Source organism: Dendrobates tinctorius, unplaced genomic scaffold (assembly GCF_039654945.1).
Source record: "Dendrobates tinctorius isolate UK_male_01 unplaced genomic scaffold, ASM3965494v1 ptg000005l, whole genome shotgun sequence".
In the NCBI taxonomy this organism is placed as follows: domain Eukaryota; kingdom Metazoa; phylum Chordata; class Amphibia; order Anura; family Dendrobatidae; genus Dendrobates; species Dendrobates tinctorius.
The window spans coordinates 25,564,590-25,586,240 of NW_027361673.1; the positions used below are offsets into that span (position 1 = coordinate 25,564,590).

Consider the following 21,651-nt stretch of genomic DNA (forward strand, 5'->3'; position numbering starts at 1 on the left):
GGGCCTTCCGGGGGTCTCTGCCGGCCTGCCGGGGGGCTGTGTGGACTGCCCGGGGTCGGTACCGGCCTGCCGGGGGGCTGTGCCGGCCTGCCGGTGGTCTGTGCACCCTGTGGGGGTCTGTACCGGCCTGCCGGGGGGGCTGTGCCGGCCTGCCGGTGGTCTGTGCACCCTGTGGGGGTCTGTACCGGCCTGCCGGGGGGCTGTGCCGGCCTGCCGGTGGTCTGTGCACCCTGTGGGGGTCTGTACCGGCCTGCCGGGGGGCTGTGCCGGCCTGCCGGGGGGCTGTGCTGATGTCCGGGGGTCTGTGCAAGCATCGTCCGATGGGACTACAAGTCCCATCTGGCGATGCCTGCTACCATGACAGTGATTGACACATTAGCCAATGATGGGACAGTAGTAGTCCCATCATCCGGCTAATGTGTTAAATGTTAAAAAAAAAAAAAAAAAATACTACATACATACTACATGCTACATACATACTACATATATACTACATGCATGCTACATACATACTACATGCTACATACATACTACATATATACTACATGCATGCTACATACATACTACATGCTACATACATACTACATATATACTACATGCATGCTACATACATACTACATGCTACATACATACTACATATATACTACATACATACTACATACATGCTACATACATACTGCATGCTACATACATACTACATACATACTACATACATACTACATACATACTACATGCATGCTACATACATACTACATACATACATACTACATGCATGCTACATACATACTACATGCATGCTACATGCATGCTACATACATACTACATGCTACATACATACCACATACATACTACATACATACTACATGCTACATACATACTACATATATACTACATGCATGCTACATACATACTACATGCATGCTACATGCATGCTACATACATACTACATGCTACATACATACCACATACATACTACATACATACTACATACATACTACATGCTACATACATACTACATATATACTACATGCATGCTACACACATACTACATGCTACATACATACCACATACATACTACATACATGCTACATGCTACATACATACTACATACATACTACATACATACTACATGCATGCTACATACATACTACATACATGCTACATGCATGCTACATACATACTACATGCATGCTACATGCATGCTACATACATACTACATGCTACATACATACCACATACATACTACATACATACTACATACATACTACATGCTACATACATACTACATATATACTACATGCATGCTACATACATACTACATGCTACATACATACCACATACATACTACATACATGCTACATGCTACATACATACTACATACATACTACATACATACTACATGCATGCTACATACATACTACATACATACTACATACATACTACATGCATGCTACATACATACTACATGCATGCTACATACATACTACATGCATGCTACATGCATGCTACATACATACTACATGCTACATACATACCACATACATACTACATACATACTACATACATGCTACATGCTACATACATACTACATATATACTACATGCATGCTACATACATACTGCATGCTACATGCATGCTACATACATACTACATACATACTACATGCTACATACATACCACATATATACTACATACATACAATACATTCATACAATACATACATAGACATACAGTACATATAACATAGAGTAACATACTTACCAATACTTGTCACATTGTTCCCCGAAGCCATTGTCTTTTCCGGAATAAATATTAACATAACAAACCACAAAAATACTCACCCACGATCCGAAGCAGTCCACGAGTGTGTCCCACGATGATCTTGGGTAGAGAACTGCAGCATCAGATGATGCTGCCGTTCTCTACGGGCTGCAGGAATCCAATGACGGAAGGTAGGTATCCTTCCGCACTGTATTCCTCCGCCACTTAAAAAAAAAAAAGTCCCTAGTCTCACTTTATGCCATTGCTGCGTGGGAAATTCCTGTTATAGCCTTCTAGCTATTGAACCCGTTCTATGCCCGGGTGGTGAGCATTTTTATTGGTATATGGTCTCCCATCCGGGTATGTGCTGCCCCCCTCCTATCCTGGTATGCATGGCACCCCCTGATCCCTATAATGGTATGTATGGCCCCTCATCCCTATAATGATATGCATGGCCTCCTCATCCCTATTCTGGTATGTATGGTCCCCTCACCCCCCCAAGCCTGGTATGCAAGGCACCCCATTCCTCATCCTCGTATGCATGGTTCCCTCACCCCCAATCCTGGTATGCATGGTCCCCTCATCCCCCAATCCTGGTATGCATGGTCCCCTAACCCCCAATCCTGATATGCATGGTCCCCTCAGCCTCCAATCCTGATATGCATGGTCCCCTCACCCCCCAATCCTGATATGCATGGTCCCCTCACCCCCCAATCCTGGCATGCATGGTCCCCTCACCCCTTATCCTGGTATGTATGCTATCTCTCACCCCCTTATCCTGATATGTAAGGTCCCCCTCACCCCTACTAAACTGCACACATACAAAAAAAAATATTTATACTCACCTTTCTTCCCTGTGCTCCAGAACTGTCCTGTTCTGCCGCAGGCTGGGGGAGGAGTGCAGCGCTGGAGTACACGCATGCCCATACCGCGCTGTCCGGCACCATATTGCTGAAGACACACTGCAAATGTGTCTTCAGTAAAATGGCGCCAAATAGCGCTATGTGCATGGACGATTGCAACACCGAACTCCTACCCGGTCTCCAGCTAGAAGAGAAGCACCACGGCATCACTCCTCCCGGTCAGGTAAGTATGTAAGTATGGCACCGGAGATTGTGGTATGCATTCAGTGTCTACGCGTACCACGATCTCCGGCGCCAGGCTCGGACTGGCCCATAGGGTAACAGGGGAATTCCCCGGTGGGCCCCTGTGCAGATCTGGGTCCCCAATCCCATTGTGTGGGCAGAACTTGGCATAATTCACTCTATACAGAAAAAAGCAGCATCTCATCATTCATTAACCAAACTAGCCAGTTTATTATTATATACTGCTATAGGTAAATTTGTGAGCAAGGGTAGTGTAATATTTGTGTGCAGGTTAATTTTACTGGTGGGCCCTTGGCACCCCAGTCCGACACTGCATACAGATGATCGCTGTCGAACTTCAAATGGGCCTGGACATGTGCTGGGTAAGCAGGTGGACTTTGAGTGTCCTGCAGGATTTTAATCCATGACGGCGTAGTGTGTTACTAATGGTAAAGTTTGAAACTGCAGTCCCAGCTCTCTTCAGGTCATTGGTCAGGTCCTCCCGTGTAGTTCTTAACTGATTCCTTTCCTTTCTCAGAATCTTCCTTATTCCCACGTTGCAAGATCTTGAATGGAGCCCCAGACTGAGGAAGATTGACAGTGATCTTGTGTTTCTTCCATTTTCTAATAATTGCTCCAACAACTGTTCCCTTCTCCACCAAGCCCCTTGCCTATTGTCTTGCAATCCATCACAGCCTTGTGCAGGTCTACAATTTTGTCCCTGGTGTCCTGAGATAGCTCTTTGGTCTTGGCCATGGTGGAGTGGTTGGAGTGTGATTGAGTGCGTGGACAGGTGACATTTATACAGGTAACGAGTACAAACAGGTGCAATTAATACAAGTAATGAGTGCAGAGTAGGAGGCTTCCTAAAGAAAAACTAACAGGTCTGTGAGAACCAGAACTCTTGCTTCTTAGTAGGTGATGAAATACTTTTTTCAAAATGCAAATTAATTATGTAAAAATCATACAATGTGATTTTCTGGATTTTATTTTTAGATTCTGTCTCTCACAGGTGAAGTGTAAGTGGGAAAACTTTCAAAATCGGTAGTGTATCAAATATTTATTTTCCCCACTGTATATAAATAGTATATATCAAAAAGATTAATTTAGACTAAAAACATTTACATAGAGTGATATTTACTTACTGAGTTTAGTGTTCACTTGTAAATCAATGGAGGAAAAGATTTCAAAGTCAATAGAATGTTCAACCTGAACACTAAAAATTAAATGTAAGACGAAACATTACTAACATTTATATGTTGAAAATAATGCCAAATAAAATATATTATATTACATTTTAGACCACAGAGATATGTTCACTTTTAAACACTATTTCACAGGTTAGGTATAATCTACAGTATACAGAGCTGAAACACCGCCGTGCCGTACAAATGTGGTGGTCAAGCTCAGCTCCCATTGAGATGAATGGGATCTGAGCTGCAGTACCGAGAACGGCCACTATGCAATCTACAGAGCTGCGATATTTTGGCTCCATACATTGTGCACTTTTCGTGACCACTGCACCAGGTATCAGTTGACCCGTGATGGTGTCAGGTTCTGCTCCCCATAATCTAATATTTTATAATAATATATATTTTATATATTATATATATTTTATATATTATACTCTCTATATCATTTCTATGTATATATTTATTTATGGAATATATTTTATAATTGTCATGTCCACTTACAACCAGGTCCCATATCCGTAGTTCAGAGTTCCTTTGAAAGATGTGCTGACGTTTTTGATCATGATCTCCACAGCGTCATCCTCCTTCAGATCCACTTGACTGCTTTCTATCGATAGATTACTGATCTGAATACTGAAGCAGAGGCACCTTAGTCAGTATCCTTATTATTAACCCTAAATGAGCGGCTACATCGGTCAGCAGGCTATGTCGCCCCGTTGCAAAAACAGCAAATTTGTGCAAAGGTACATTCTTCTAATAGCCAAAATAATGTGTGGTTTGTCCAATAGGAGCAATCAAATATACGGCGCATTGTTAGGAGTATAGTGCATTCATGAAGAGAGCGCTCCTCACACCTACTCACTGGCTACTCTTGATGCACAGAAGCCAGGAGTCCGTCACTGCAGAGTGGGGGTGAGCGCACCCCATCATTAATATATCAGGCTTATAACTACGAGATCAGACCTATCTCCATGTATAAGGCAGGTCTGCTATATTGCAAGCACTAGGATTTGTGATTTGCTAGTGGTGGACTTTTGTGACTATAAATCTTTATGGACTGTGTACTATATTTACTATTATTTTTTATTATTATTATTATTATCATTATTATTATCGTGATTATTATTATTGTTATTATTATTATTATTGTTGTCATTATTATTATTCAGGCCCTTGGGCAACATAGTCGCAGTCCTCATTGTCGATTTTTGCACCTCACTTTCCTAGGTCTATAACCCTTTTTTGTTTGGGTCGATATGAGCTGAATTTTTATTACTATCATATTTTGAGCTCCATATGACTTTTTTTATCTCTTTTTTTTCGGGGGGGGTGAGTTAACTAGCCAAAAATCAATGACTCTACCATTTCAGATTGATACTTACTAAATAGTATAAAGTGGTTATTCGGGCGGATGTTCCGATTCAAAATATGTTATTTTTTTAAAATTTAATTTATAATTTGGAAAAAGGAGGGTAGATCTTAACCTGCCATATATATATACATACATATAGCCTAAGAAGGTCCTACAAGTTCATGGGAGTATAAATAAATCATGTAGCCAAAAAGGATACTGACTTGAATAAAAAGATACATTTTATTAACATATAATTCAGAAAAAAACCATAAAAACACAATTAAAAAGGGAATCTACTGCAAAGTCATGTCACTGGTAAATGTAAATTAATAAACTGTATTATTTATGACGTGATCATTGGATGGTGTTTAGAACACTAATTAGAGTATGAATCTATATGAAGAAATTGTGCTCAATTTTCACAATTTTTTTTACATGTATATTAAAGAAAGTCCGTATAAATCAACAGTCCACAATGTCTCTATCTAGTGGAGTCAGTTAAAATGGAGGAATATGGGAATATAATAGCAGCCACAGAGGAATAAATAGAAAGTGCATTAAATTCAACCTTTAAAGAAGGGAGACACCTTCAGGTATTCAAGAGTGGAGGACCACCATAAACATTTCAGATCATGAATAAATACTTCATATTTACCAGGACTTGAACCCCCTAACGCGTTTCGCTTTCTGCTTCTTCAGAGAAGCTTCTCAGTGTCCCTTAGCGTATTGTACCCGTTTCATAAAATTCAACAATGCCGTCATTCTTACTTTGTTAAACGATATGTGATTTTACCCAGAAATCCGACAGCTTTTTCTCCCATGATGTTAGGAAAAGAGGCATGTCTGAAAGCGGCCTGGATAACCTCGGAAGTCTTCTCATTCACTGGAAAAGCACAAGAAGAAGTCAAACCATGTATAATGGCACACAGAAAAGTTTTAACACTTTAAGAAAAAAATGGATGGATAGATGGATGGATGGTAGTGGCATGATGGTGAGCGTGTGTAGGAACAGTTTGTAGGTGTATTGTGGTATTATTGGCACTATTTGGCTTTGAAAAAAGCGTGTTCTGTTCCATAGACGTTTGGTAACATTATTCATTAATTATGTAGTGGAAATGGTTTTGGTTATGGTTTAGCGGTTTTATTTTGGATTAGTATAGCGGTATCATTGGAAATGATGGCTTTATACAGTGTGTTTTGTTTTGTAGTCGTATGGTAATAGTATTCATTCATTGAAAAGTGGAAATGGTTGCTACCATCGTGTAACAGTATTACTTCAGCCACGTATAGTAGTATTATTGGCAATAATTGGCTTTGCACAGTATAGGTATTTTAATACTATTCATTATGGTGTAGAAATGTTTGTGGTTATGGTGTGGCGGCATCATTTAAACTGAGTATAGAAGTATTATTGTAATATTAGTTTTTGTACAGTGTAAAAGTACGGTAATAATATTTGTTGTCTATGTGGGGATACGGCTGTGGTTATGGTGTGGCGGCATTATTTCATCCTCTTATAGAGGTATTGTTGGTAATAGTAGTCTTTGTGCAGCTTGTAATGTTTTGTAGAAGTAAGGTAATATTCATTTTATATGTAGTGGTCACAGTTTTGGTTAGGGTATGGCGGTATTAGCTTAGCCTAGTATATGGTATTATTGGTCGTTAAACTTGTGCTTTGTTCTGTAGTATTGGTAATATATATGTAGTGGGAATAGTTATGGTCACAGTGTGGCAATATTATTGAGAATATGTTTTTTTTTGTACTGTATGCGTTTGTGCTCTAGAAGTATTGGTAATATATATGTAGTGGGAATAGTTATGGTCACAGTGTGGCAATATTATTGAGAATGTTTTTTTTTGTACTGTATGCGTTTGTGCTCTAGAAGTATTGGTAATATATATGTAGCGGGAATAGTTATGGTCACAGTGTGGCAATATTATTGAGAATATGTTTTTTTTTGTACTGTATGCGTTTGTGCTCTAGAAGTATTGGTAATATATATGTAGTGGGAATAGTTATGGTCACAGTGTGGCAATATTATTGAGAATATGTTTTTTTTGTACTGTATGCGTTTGTGCTCTAGAAGTATTGGTAATATATATGTAGCGGGAATAGTTATGGTCACAGTGTGGCAATATTATTGAGAATGTTTTTTTTTGTATTGTATGCGTTTGTGCTCTAGAAGTATTGGTAATATACAGTATATGTAGCGGGAATAGTTATGGTCACAGTGTGGCAATATTATTGAGAATATGTTTTTTTTTGTACTGTATGCGTTTGTGCTCTAGAAGTATTGGTAATATATATGTAGCGGGAATAGTTATGGTCACAGTGTGGCAATATTATTGAGAATATGTTTTTTTTGTACTGTATGCGTTTGTGCTCTAGAAGTATTGGTAATGTTATTTTTTCACTATGTAGTAGATATGATTGTGGTCACAGTATGGCGGCATTATTTTTCCTTAGTATAATGGTATTATTGGTGATAAAAGGCTTCCTATAGTGTTTTGTCCCTTGGGGCTTGTTCCCCTGACGTAAATACATGTAAATAAAATGGAGCACACTTTCTCACGGAGGATTATGGCGCAGGGAGTGTCGTAGCCAGCAGGGTTCATGCATGAGACATATTGGATAAGCATTAAACACAATCTTATCTGTAGCTTAGTGGAAACCTCCTGTGAATGTAACAGGACCACACCGGGATGTGTGCGAGCAAATATAACCTGGTAATAGTATTAGAGCAGTGACTTCAGTGTTTGTGTACATTATTGCCTATACATTACATCATTATTACAGAACGGTTCTGTATATCAGGACTACGTTTCTGTGAGGTAAATGTATGAGGAAATAGTATCATATGTTGGACACATGAATGCCTTTTACTATCCAGAGCAGCCAGAGCCCAGCTTATACACAGGTGAGGGAAAATGAAAGCTGCTCTGTGCTTGATTGCTATGGGCAACGAGGCCTGTTCTGACATATGAGGCCTAATGTTGTGGAAAAAATATTGAGAAATCTTTTTTTCCCCAGTGATAAAATTCAGTGACAGAAATGTCTGCAACAAAATCTGTTTCCACAAAGCATTTTTCGTGTGATTTTTTTTTTTTTTTACTCTGTGTATTTTTGATAAAATGCAAGTAACCTATCTTACTTACCGTAATAGGTGCAGAAAATCTGCAACATCAAATGCTCATTGTGGGAACACAGCTCTAAAGGGAATCCATCAGCAGGATTTTACACCCCAAACTATTTATATGTGCAAAGACAAGTCCAGCAATACTTTTACATGGCCACTCCGTTCCCCCATTCCTGAGAAATCAGTGTTTGTGTTGATAGGCAAATGAGGACGAAGGGCTATTTGTAAATCAGAAGCCTCTGTCACTCCAGCTCTGTTCTCCACCCAGAGCGGCTTCCTCCTGCTTGACGGACAGCCTCTATGATGTGTGACAGCAGGCAAAGGAGCTGTTGGTCAAGCAGGAGGGGGAATAGAGCTGGAGTGACGGAGGATTCAGATCTACAAATAGCTCTTCAGCCTCATTTGCATATCTAGTTGCTGATTTCTCAGTAATAGAGAAACAAACTGGCCATGTAAAGGTACTTCTGAGCTTGTCGTTGACAGAGCTACATATGAATATATATAGTTTGGGGGTGAAGTCATGGTGACAGATTCCCTTTAACTGCAACTTTCTTAAAGGGGAAATCCATTTCTGAATAGAGAGAAGATAGGTGCTACCGGTGTTGATGGCTGCTTGATACTGACAGGTCCTATACATAGACAGCATGTACTGTGCACCCTCCAAATAATCCTATTTCTTAGGGCTCTCGGATGTACGATGAGCCTGTACATAGAGTGGAGTCCTGGATCATACATATACACTGAATCTGTACAGTGGCGCGTGCACAGGGCTGCCACTAGGAATTTTGGGGCCCCATACTGGCAAAATTTTTTGGGCCCCCTTGAGACTCCACCCAGGCTCCACCCCAGCCCCGCCCTCCACCCCTCAAACTGTCCACAGCCCCACCGCTCTCTCTTAGAAAAATTCCACTTCTCACCAATCACACATTAACAGTTCCCATCTCCAGATCACACACATAGCCAGCAGCTCTTGTTTTGACCAAAAGATTTTTTAAATCTGCCACCACTAGGTAGACTCTTTTGGCTGAGCCCTATTCTACTCTAACCTATTAAACATTTGCTAAAATATCCAATACAATTTAGGTATATTTTTTTATTTATTTTTCAATTTTTAAAATGACCAATAATATCACATCCAAAGGGACAAATACCACCACACCATGCCCAGACACCATATTACCACCACATGGTGACCAATAATACCACATACAGGGAACAAATACAGCCATACCATGTCCAGGCCACATATTACCACCAGTGACAGAATAATAGCAAATACAAGGGACAAATACCACCGCACCATGACCAGACCACATATTACCAGCACATGGTGACTGAATACTACAATACTGATCATTAATAAAAAAACATATTACTATCACCATAAGTGCCATAATACACAGGAGATCTGTACTTAGTATGTAGTGTGTGTACAGGTAATACAGTGATCACCAGTGACATTATACACAGGAACTCTGTATATAGTGTCAGTGTACAGGTAATACAGTGATCACTGGTGACATTATGCACAGGACCTCTGTATATAGTGTCAGTGTACAGGTAATACAGTGATCACTGGTGACATTGTACAAAGGCACTCTGTATATAGTGTATAGTGTCATTGTACAGGTAACACAAACTCACCAGTGATGTCTCTAGGTGAAGTCCTTCATCTTTGCTTTTCATCTTTCATCCAGCACAGATCGCCATCACGTCTTCCAGCTAGGGCTTGTCTCTGGAGGAAATAACACAGTTATCTAGAGCTCCACTTGCAGAACACATTACTTAATTTTTTTCCCAACTTCTACACTACACCAGATGAAGAAGAAAAAAAGGCGACATAGTGTCGCTCTGCACAGTAACAGAACGTCCCCCCATTTAAAACAGTATCCTCAAAAAAATAAAATAAATACATCACTGCAGTAATAATATCCCTTAATTAGCCTCTATGGTAATAATGTCCCCCATCCAGGCTCCAGCCATATTTTCTCTCATCCTGCCCTCATGAGTATCCATTCTGCCCCCACATGATCTCCAGATCCTGCCCCATCTGTCTACATCATATCCATCCTGCCCCATGATCCTGCACCATGTGTCTCCCATCCTGTTGTCACGCGGCGGCTGCCGCGCACTCCACCCATTGCTTCTCCCCGACCGCAGCTTACCCTCTCGCCGGTGGCCTCCTCGCCGCGGCGTCGGCTGCCTCGGGCTTCTCCGCGGTCCCTCCCGGCTCCTCTCCTCCGCCCGGCGATCGCGTCCGTCCGGTCTTCTGGACCGCGCCGGGTGCGCACTCCCGCCCCTCCTCTTCGGTGGGCGCGCGCACACACTATGCCCGGGCGCACGCGCACCTCCTGTTCCTCCTGAGGACGCGCGCCTTCCTCTCCTGCACTGAGAGGTCACGACCCGGAAGGCCTCTGCTACTTCTCCTATATCAGGCCGCCTCTTCCTGCTGGCGGTGCCTGATTATCACTTCGCTTCGTTAGTGATTCTGGCCCGTTCTCCTATGTACGTTCCTGTGTCCTGTTTGCCTGTAGCTCACCTGCCTTTTTTCACTGTCCTCTCTCCTTGGATCAGGAGGTCCGTGGTCGTGTCCCGTCCAGTTCTGTTCCCACACCAGTGTCCTTCTGATCGTGCCTGCTGTCCCCGTCTCGCCTGTGTCCCTGACCTGATCGCCATCCGTCTTCCGGATCCAGAGGAGGTTCCCGCCAGCATCCCCGGCCTGTGGCCGGCTTCTCTATATATTCCCTGGGTACCAGCTGCCGTGGTAATAGTTACCCGCGGGCTTGCCCCAAACACTCCCTGTATAGGGGGTGGTCCACCTGGTCAGCTCGCCCCCGGTAGGTTCGTTGCCACGGTCTAGCGGGTCCACCCCAGGAGTACCTTACAGAATAATCAGGCCATGGATCCCGCTGGTACCCCGACCCCGACCCAAAAGGAACTTTTGTTCCTTCGTGAGAATCAGGCAAGGATCATGTCGTTCCTCAAATCAATGGAGTCCCGTCTTTCTTCTTTGCAAACCTCCAATCCTGGGATTGCCTCCCAGATCTCCGGCTTGCAGCAGGAACTTGCCCAGCAGCGCGACACCCAGGCCCACATTTTGAACTATATAGCCTCAGTAGATAACCGTTTACTAGCTCTTCAGACTGCGGCTGCTGCCCCTGTACCGGTGGCAGCTCCTCATCCCTCCCCCCGGTTGGCTAAACCCCCACGCTATAGCGGTGATCCCAAACTCTGTCGGGGGTTCATTATCCAGTGCCAGTTGCATTTCGAGTAGGCGCCCCTGCAGTATGCTACCGACCGGGCCAAGGTGGCCTTTATGGTATCCCATTTAGAGGCTGAGGCACTGGCTTGGGTAAATCCCTTGTGGGAGCGTGATGACCCGATAGTCTCCCAGCTTGCGACCTTCTTGGAGACCTCTCGTAAGGTCTTTGATGAGCCCGGCCGTCTGGTCTCCGCCAACGAGTCCTTATTTTGCCTTCGCCAGGGTACCCTCTCTGTGGGACAGTACGCCATCCAGTTCCGTACATTGTACTCTGAGCTTGGATGGAACAACGAGGCCCTAGTGGGGGCTTTTTGGTGCAGCTTGTCGGCTCGAATTAAAGACGAGTTGGCAGGCAGGGATACACCTACGTCTTTGGAGGATCTCATCTCGCTGGCAACGCGAATTGATCTGCATTTCCGGGAGCGCTCCCGCGAGGCCGCCAGGTAGAGAAGGCCCACTCGTTTTTCTCTTCCGACACGCAGTCCTCCCCGCTCGCGACCCTCCACCTCGGCGTCAGCCCCTGAGCCCATGCAAGTGGACCGACTCAGACCCGTGGAGCTACGCCGCCAGGAGAGATTCACTCATGGTCTTTGTCTCTATTGTGGCAGCGCCTCCCATCTTCTACGTTCCTGCCCTGTGAGGCCGGGAAACGCCTCCGCCTAGGACAGGTAAGAGAGGCCTCCCTAGGTGTCATGGATACCTCTCTACCCTTGACCCTTCCTGTTTTGTTTATCCAGGGTTCCAAACGTTTTTCTGAGGTAGCCTATATTGACTCTGGGGCTGCTGGGAATTTTATCCAACTCGAGGCGGTGAAGAGATTGCGGATACCTGTCAGGTCCTTGGAGTTAGCCTCAGTCGACGGCGTTCCCTTGCGCAAGACCGTTACACTGGTTACTGAAGAGCTGGAGTTACAGATCGGGGTCCTGCACCGTGAGAGAATAGCCTTCTTCGTGCTGCCGTCTCTGTCCCACACCTTGCTCCTGGGTCTTCCGTGGTTGAGGATGCACGAACCTGTCCTGGATTGGCGGTCCGGAGATATTCTTCGCTGGGGCCGCTTCTGCCAGACTAGATGTCTCCGTCCAGTACAACCCCTCAAGAGCTCGTCTCCTGTCTCGGGCCATGCGGATCTGCCCTCGGCCTACTGGGCCTTTGCGGACGTCTTTAATAAGAAGGAGGCAGAGATTCTTCCACCGCACCGGCAATATGATTGCCCGATCGAGCTTGTTCCCGGGTCGACCCCGCCCCGGGGGCGAATCTTTCCGTTGAGTCCACTCGAGTCCCAGGCCATGACTGAGTACGTACAGGAGAATTTGGCCAGAGGCTTCATCCGGAAGTCATCTTCTCCCGCCGGAGCTGGCTTCTTTTTTGTCAAGAAAAAGGACGGGTCTCTCCGCCCCTGTATTGACTATCGGGGCCTTAACGAGATTACTATCAAGAACAGATATCCTCTACCTCTCATCCCCGAGTTGTTCGACCGGCTACGAGGGGCGCGAATCTTTTCTAAATTGGATCTCCGTGGAGCCTACAATCTCATCTGTATTCGCTCCGGAGATGAATGGAAGACCGCCTTCAACACCAGGGATGGACACTACGAATATCTCGTCATGCCCTTCGGTTTGTGCAATGCTTCCCCAGTCTTTCAGGAATTTGTAAATGACATTTCCCGAGACCTTCTGTACTCCTGTGTGGTCATATATTTTGAGGATATCCTCGTCTTCTCTCCCGATCTGTCCACCCACAGAAGAGATGTCCGCCGAGTACTGTTACGATTGAGGGAGAATCGCCTGTACGCCAAATTGGAGAAATGCGCCTTTGAACAGTCTTCCCTTCCATTTCTAGGCTATATCATCTCCGACTCTGGCTTGCGTATGGATCCAGAGAAGGTGTCTGCCGTGCTTAACTGGCCACGTCCCCATGGGGTGAAAGCCATTCAGCGATTTCTCGGCTTCGCAAATTACTACCGGCAGTTCATCCCTCATTTTTCCTCGTTGGCTGGCTCTATCTCCTCTTTGATCCGTAAAGGAGCCAACCCGCACGTCTGGACCCCTGAAGCAGAGGACGCCTTCCTGTCTCTGAAACAAGCATTTGCCATGGCACCCGTACTCCATCGTCCTGAGGTCAACAAGCCTTTCGTCCTCGAAGTGGATGCGTCTGCAACTGGAGCTGGAGCGGTTTTATCTCAAAAGTCTCCCTCTGGTAGGCTTGTTACGTGCGGTTTCTTTTCCAAGTCCTTCTCCACTCCAGAGCGGAATTATTCCATCGGAGACCGAGAACTGCTTGCCATCAAGTTAGCTCTGGAGGAGTGGAGGTACTTATTGGAGGGCGCCGTACATCCCTTCACAATCTTCACAGACCATAAAAATCTGGCTTACATTCGGTCTGCACAGAGACTCAACCCACGACAGGCCAGGTGGTCTCTGTTCTTCGGTCAATTCGATTTTGATCTGCATTTTCGTCCAGGCAATAAAAACCTCAAAGCTGACGCTTTGTCCAGGTCCTCTCTTTCCGCAGATGTCGAAGAGGAACCCACCCATATCTTGGATCCATCCAGGCTCATCACGGTGGCACCGCTTTCTCTCCTTTCACCTCCACCTGGCAAGACTTTTGTGCCGGAAAAGGACCGAAGACGAATCCTACACTGGGGACATGCTTCCAAGCTGGCTGGTCATGTCGGGCTTAAAAAGACACTTGTCCTGGTGTCCCGCTATTACTGGTGGCCGACTCTTCCCCGGGATGTCCGGGATTTCGTTGCTTCCTGCCTCTCCTGTGCCAAGATCAAGGTGCCTAGGCAGCTGCCTTCTGGCCTTCTACACCCGCTTCCAGTACCCTCGTCCCCTTGGCAACACATTGGCATGGACTTTATTACTGATCTACCCCAGTCTGCCAACTGTACTGTCGTCCTAGTGGTTGTAGATAGGTTCTCTAAGATGGCACATTTCATCTCTCTTCCCGGATTGCCATCGGCACCAGCCTTGGCGAAAATTTTCGTTCAGCATGTCTTCCGCCTTCATGGACTGCCCCAACATATTGTTTCTGACTGAGGAGTCCAATTCACCTCTCGTTTCTGGAGAGCCCTATGCAGATCGATGGATGTCACTCTTGACTTCTCCTCATCTTACCATCCACAGTCCAACCGTCAGGCGGAACGGACGAATCAGAATTTGGTGAACTACCTCCGGCACTTTTCTAATGTCCACCAGGACGACTGGTCTGAATTACTCCCGTGGGCTGAGTCTGCCTATAACAACCACGTCAGTGAGTCTTCTGGCAAATCCCCTTTCTTTGTCGTCTACGGGCAACATCCAGGTGTACCTCTACCGGTTCCTCCTACCTCGGGTGTACCGGCGGCTGATCTTCTGACCGGTGAATTCTCAAGGATCTGGCAGGAGACCAAGGCCGCTCTCGAGTTGGTTTGTGACAGGGTAAAGAGACACGCAGACAAGAGGCGCCTGGATGTCCCGCCATATCACCCAGGTGATAAAGTTTGGCTGGCCTCCAAATTTATTCGCCTCAAGATCCCTTCCCATAAACTGGGCCCCCGCTATATTGGAGCTTTTGAGGTCTTGTCCCGCATTAACGACATCTCCTACAAAACTACGGCTTCCCGCCTCTCTCCGCATCACTAATGCTTTTCATGTGTCTCTCCTGAAACCAGTCATCCTCAATCGTTTCCGTTCCACGGCTCCTCACTCGCCTCCGCCTGTCTCCGCAGACGATGAGTTTGAGGTTAAAGATATTTTGGCCATGAGGAGGCAAAAGGGAAGAACTTTTTTTTTGGTTGATTGAAAGGGCTTTGGCCCCGAGGAGAGGTCCTGGGAGCCCCAGGAGAACATCCAGGCTCCTCGAATCTTGGCTAAATTTTTTTCCGGTCTGCGGAGGGGGGCACGTAAGGGGGGGGTACTGTCACGCGGCGGCTTCCGCGCACTCCTCCCATTGCTTCTCCCCGACCGCAGCTTACCCGCTCACCGGTGGCCTCCTCGCCGTGGCGTCGGCTGCCTCGGGCTTCTCCGCGGTCCCTCCCGGCTCCTCTCCTCCGCCCGGCGATCGCGTCCGTCCGGTCTTCTGGACTGCGCCGGGTGCGCACTCCCGCCCATCCTCCTCGGCGGGCGCACGCACACACTATGCCCGGGCGCACGCGCGCCTCCTGTTCCTCCTGAGAACGCGCGCCTTCCTCTCCTGCACTGAGAGGTCACGACCCGGAAGGCCTCTGCTACTTCTCCTATATCAGGCCGCCTCTTCCTGCTGGCGGTGCCTGATTATCACTTCGCTTCGTTAGTGATTCTGGCCCGTTCTCCTATGTACGCTCCTGCGTCCTGTTTGCCTGTAGCTCACCTGCCTTTTCCACTGTCCTCTCTCCTAGGATCGGGAGGTCCGTGGTCGTGTCCCGTCCAGTTCTGTTCCCGCACCAGTGTCCTTCTGATCGTGCCTGCTGTCCCCGTCTCGCCTGTGTCCCTGACCTGACCGCCATCCGTCTTCCGGCTCCAGAGGAGGTTCCCGCCATCATTCCCGGCCTGTGGCCGGCCTCTCTATACATTCCCTGGGTACCAGCTGCCGTGGTAATAGTTACCCGCAGGCTTGCCCCAAACACTCCCTGTATAGGGGGTGGTCCACCTGGTCAGCTCGCCCCCGGGAGGTTCGTTGCCACGGTCTAGCGGGTCCACCCCAGGAGTACCTTACACCTGTACCCTGTGTCTCACATTCTGCCCCCTCCTGTGTCTCACTGTCACATTCTGTCCCCTCCTGTGTCTCTCTGTCACATTCTGCCCCCGTGCCTCACATTCTGTCCCCTCCTGTGTTTCACTGTCACATTCTGCACCCTCCTGTGTCTCACTGTCACATTCTGCCCCCTCTTGTGTCTTAATGTCACATTCTGCCCCCATGTCCATTCTGACCCCGTGTCTCACATTCTGCCCCCATGGGCATTCTGCCCCTTCTGTGTCTCACTGTCACATTCTGCCCCCTCCTGTGTCTCACTGTAACATTCTGCCCCATGTCTCACATTCTGCCCCCTCCTGTGTCTCACTGTCACATTCTGCCCCCTCCTGTGTCTCACTGTCACATTCTGCCCCCATGTCTCACATTCTGCCCCCTCCTGTGTCTCAATGTCCCATTCTACCCCCCCTGTGTCTTACTGTCACATTCTGCCCCATGTCTGCATTCTGCCCTCACGTTCTGCATTCTGCCCTCATGTCTCACATTCTGCCCTCATGTCTCACATTCTGCCCCATGTCCTTTCTGCCCCATGTCTCACTGTCACATTCAGCCCCCTCCTGTGTCTCACTGTCATATTCTGCCTGCCCCCATGTCTTGCATTCTGCCCCCATGTCTGCATTCTGCCCCCATCATGTGTGCATTCTGCACCCATGTCTGCATTCTGCCATGTCTTGCATTCTGCCCCCATGTCTTGCATTCTGTCCCCATGTCTGCATTCTGCCCCCATGTCTGCATTCTGCCCCCATGTCTTGCATTCTGTCCCCATGTCTGCATTCTGCCCCCATGTCTTGCATTTTGCCCCCATGTCTGCATTCTGCCTCCATGTCTTGCATTCTACCCCCATGTCTTGCATTTTGCCCCGTGTCTACATATTTGGCCCTGTGTGTCTCTAATCCTGCCCCCTGTCTCCATATTTGCCCCTGTGTGTCTCCAATCCTGCGCCCTGTCTCCATATTTGCCCCTGTGTGTCTCCAATCCTGCCCCTGTCTCCACATTTGCCCCTGTGTGACTCCAATCCTGCCCCCTGTCTCCACATTTGCCCCTGTGTGACTCCAATCCTGCCCCCTGTCTCCATATTTGCCCCTGTGTGACTCCAATCCTGCCCCGTCTCCACATTTGCCCCGTGTGACTCCAATCCTGCCCCCTGTCTCCACATTTGCCCCTGTGTGATTTCAATCCTGCCCCGTCTCCACATTTGCCTCTGTGTGACTCCAATCCTGCCCCCTGTCTCCATATTTGCCCCTGTGTGACTCCAATCCTGCCCCCTGTCTCCACATTTGCCCCTGTGTGACTTCAATCCTGCCCCGTCTCCACATTTGCCCCTGTGTGACTCCAATCCTGCCCCCTGTCTCCACATTTGCCCCTGTGTGACTACAATCCTGCCCGCTGTCTCCATATTTGCCCCTGTGTGTCTCCAATCCTGCCCCGTCTCCATATTTGCCCCTGTGTGACTCCAATCCTGCCCCCGTCTCCATATTTGCCCCTGTGTCTCCAATCCTGCCCCCTGTTTCCATATTTGCCCCTGTGTGACTACAATCCTGCCCGCTGTCTCCATATTTGCCCCTGTGTGTCTCCAATCCTGCCCCCTGTCTCCACATTTGCCCCGGTGTGACTCCAATCCTGCCCCCTGTCTCCACATTTGCCCCTGTGTGACTACAATCCTGCCCGCTGTCTCCATATTTGCCCCTGTGTGTCTCCAATCCTGCCCCGTCTCCATATTTGCCCCTGTGTGACTCCAATCCTGCCCCATCTACATATTTGCCCCTGTGTCTCCAATCCTGCCCCCTGTCTCCATATTTGCCCCTGTGTGACTACAATCCTGCCCGCTGTCTCCATATTTGCCCCTGTGTGACTACAATCCTGCCCCCTGTCTCCATATTTGCCCCTGTGTCTCCAATCCTGCCCCCTGTCTCCATATTTGCCCCTGTGTGACTACAATCCTGCCCGCTGTCTCCATATTTGCCCCTGTATGTCTCCAATCCTGCCCCATCTCCATATTTGCCCCTGTGTGACTACAATCCTGCCCGCTGTCTCCATATTTGCCCCTGTATGTCTCCAATCCTGCCCCGTCTCCATATTTTCCCCTGTGTGACTCCAATCCTGCCCCCTGTCTCCATACTTGCCCCTGTGTCTCCAATCCTGCCCCCTGTCTCCATATTTACCCCTGTGTCTCCAATCCTGCCCCCTGTCTCCATATTTGCCCCTGTGTGACTCCAATCCTGCCCCCTGTCTCCATATTTGCCCCTGTGTCTGCAATCCTGCCCCCTGTCTCCATATTTGCCCCGTGTGACTCCATTCCTGCCCCGTCTCCATATTTGCCCCTGTATCTCCAATCCTGCCCCCTGTCTCCATATTTGCCCCTGTGTGACTCCAATCCTGCCCCGTCTCCATATTTGCCCCTGTGTGTCTCCAATCCTGCCCCCGTGTCTCCATTCTGCCAGGGATACATATTGCCCCTTTCAAAAATAAAAACTTTCTTCTTACCTGACCTCGCTCCTGCGCTGAAGATGGAGCTGCTGCTGTGTGAGCTGAAAGGACCTGTGGTGACGTCATCGTCATGTGATCAGGGGGCGGATCTGATCAATACTGAAGGCCTGTGATAATGATGACATCACCACAGGTCCTTCAGCTCTTCTCTATCTTTCGGATGTCGGGCGCTGTGGCGGCTCTGATGATGTGTGCGCTGCAGGCCCGATCGCAGCGCACACTTGGGGCCTCCCCGGCGCCGCTATGACGCACAGCACTTGGGGCCCGATGACTGGCAGCACAGGAGCGGGGCCCCTGATCTGCGGGCCCCCTTCTGTACTGATGTTCATCGGGCCCCATACAGCAGTAAGGGCTGTCATGCCCTGATGGCGGCCCTGTGAGAATGTTTATAACTAGTTTGCAATTTATTTTGTTTTATGCCTCTGAAGAACCTGTTGTGGGGTTCGAAACGCGCAAGGCGTGGGGGTCTTCTTCCCTTTTCTGTTTTTATTATGAAAATATGTGAATAAAGTTTCCTGTGGATTTTATTAAGTCTTCAGTGCTGGATCTTCCTTCTCTTCTTACATTTGCTACACATGGTGGTCAGCCATTTGATCCATAGGCACGACCGGCTTACAGGACTATTTTTGGTGAGCACATATCCATTTCCGTTTTCCCATTTTTTCAAATTTATACTGACTTATTGTGCGCCCAATAAGTCATGTATTTATTATCATGGAAGCCGGGACTAAAAATATTAGAGTAACTTGCTTGTTAAGATTACAAAAAGCTGATGAATAATTTGGCATTGTTTCTGTCGATGGGGATAAGAACAGTATGGACATGAATTAACTTTTTTCTGAGTTGGAGAGAAAGATGACCTCCCACCTTAAGACCTGGTGGGACTCAGTGACTCTTGAGAAATACATTAGTCACAAAATGATACCGCGGGGTCTAAGATTAAAGAAGGTACCGACTGTGATTTATAATGACACTTTCTTACAGAAATGTAATGACATTCTGAGCGAATGTTCTTTGAAATTAATGTCTCTTATTGTGGAAGAAGAATCTGTCAAACTGACCAATATTGAAGCTTCCATTAAAGATTTGGAGTCAACTTTGGAGAAATCTTCTGATCATGTGACATTTGCAAAAAGCTACGAACGATTACATGCTAATAGTGATAATCTGGAAAGTAGCATTACTAAATCTAAGAAGAACAAGTTCTTGCGTGATCGCAGGGACTATGACTCTAACATGGTTTATGCTTGGAAGCAATTCACTCTGTACAAGCCTAGATCTATTCTTAAAAGAGGTCAATCATTCCGCAGTAATAATGTCAGTTTTTCCTCATGTGAACAGTCATTTAACTCACCTACCACATCTGAGGGCTCAATGGATTCCAACCAGGTGTTACCATCGACATCGTATGCAAAAAACAATCAAAGAAAAAAAGGAGAAGAGGACGTTGACGTAAGAAGAAAACATCAATATGGTCTGCGGAATACGAATCGCTGGAGGAAATAGACGGTAACATTGTTGCTTCTGATGAGTTTACGGTTATTAACATTTCAGCTACCATTCTGAGCGAAGCTCAGCTGAGTGTTTTGAAGAGGGGACTTTCCTTTGTTCCAACATGCAGAGGAGATCTGTTTCAAATATTATGTGATGTTAATCGTTTTGTGCGATTATTAACAGTTAAGAGACATTTTTTTTACTCCCGAGTCTAGTATCGATAATCATAATTCTGATGTACCACCTTTGAGTCTCAATAATGATAATTTGTTACCACTTGCGGTTCCCGTTAAAGATCAAATCATGTTTGAGATGTTGTCTAGTATGGAAGATACAAATCAACATGCAGTAGCTCAATGTGACTCAGATGTATCAATATCCAATCCCACTTTTTACCCCTTGATATCCAGAGTGCCTATTATGGATACCTTTCAGAGGGCAATTGAACGTGATGCTAAATCTTTGTAGGATTCTGATGTGCAGTCCTGTATGAATTTATCTGCAAATGAGCAGCATGCTCTTTATTTGACACACGCTGAACAGTGATCTATGGAAAGTGAAGCTAGTGAGGAGGAGTGAAAATCGTCCTGTATTCTGGGCCACTCCATGATTACAATACATAACTCATTATCAGTAATTCATTCCCTCAGTGTCCCAGGCTGCTGGCAGCAGTGAGCACAGACTGTGTGATGGCCAGTGATGGGGGTCTGCAGCTTCTAATCTGCACAGGGGATGGCAGTCACTGATGTAATCTGTTGTGTGACAAAGCCTCTGCTGTGTGAATGAGAGCTCTGTGTCACTGATGTCTTCACACAGCAGCAGATTTGGTGCAGTGTATGTGTGAGCACTGTGTCTCTAATGACACAAATACTGATGGGAGCAGCCTGTCCCAGAATACAGGACGATTTTCCCTCCTCACTACTTTCACTTTCTATAGAACAGTGTTCAGGGTGTGTCTTGGAGAGGAGCAGCTGCTCTCTGCACTGAGGCTGCTAGAGGGGGAAGATTTGTTACTGTGTGATGAGGGCTGCTTCATGTGGACGGGGAGAGCCTGTAGCTATGGAGGGTGGGGTTGTTGCTATAGAGGGCATGTTTGGAGTAGAGTAGGAGGTTACGACTAGTTCTCATTTCAATGCCATAACACCCCCCTTGGACGTTCTGTTCA

General features: G+C 46.7%; 1 pseudogene; it reads right to left on the bottom strand.

Annotated features, from left to right (window-relative positions):
- The window catches only part of LOC141083671 (cholesteryl ester transfer protein-like), an 88,958-nt pseudogene extending 72,665 nt beyond the window's left edge, over positions 1 to 16,293 (bottom strand).
- Between the last annotated feature and the right edge of the window lie 5,358 nt (positions 16,294 to 21,651).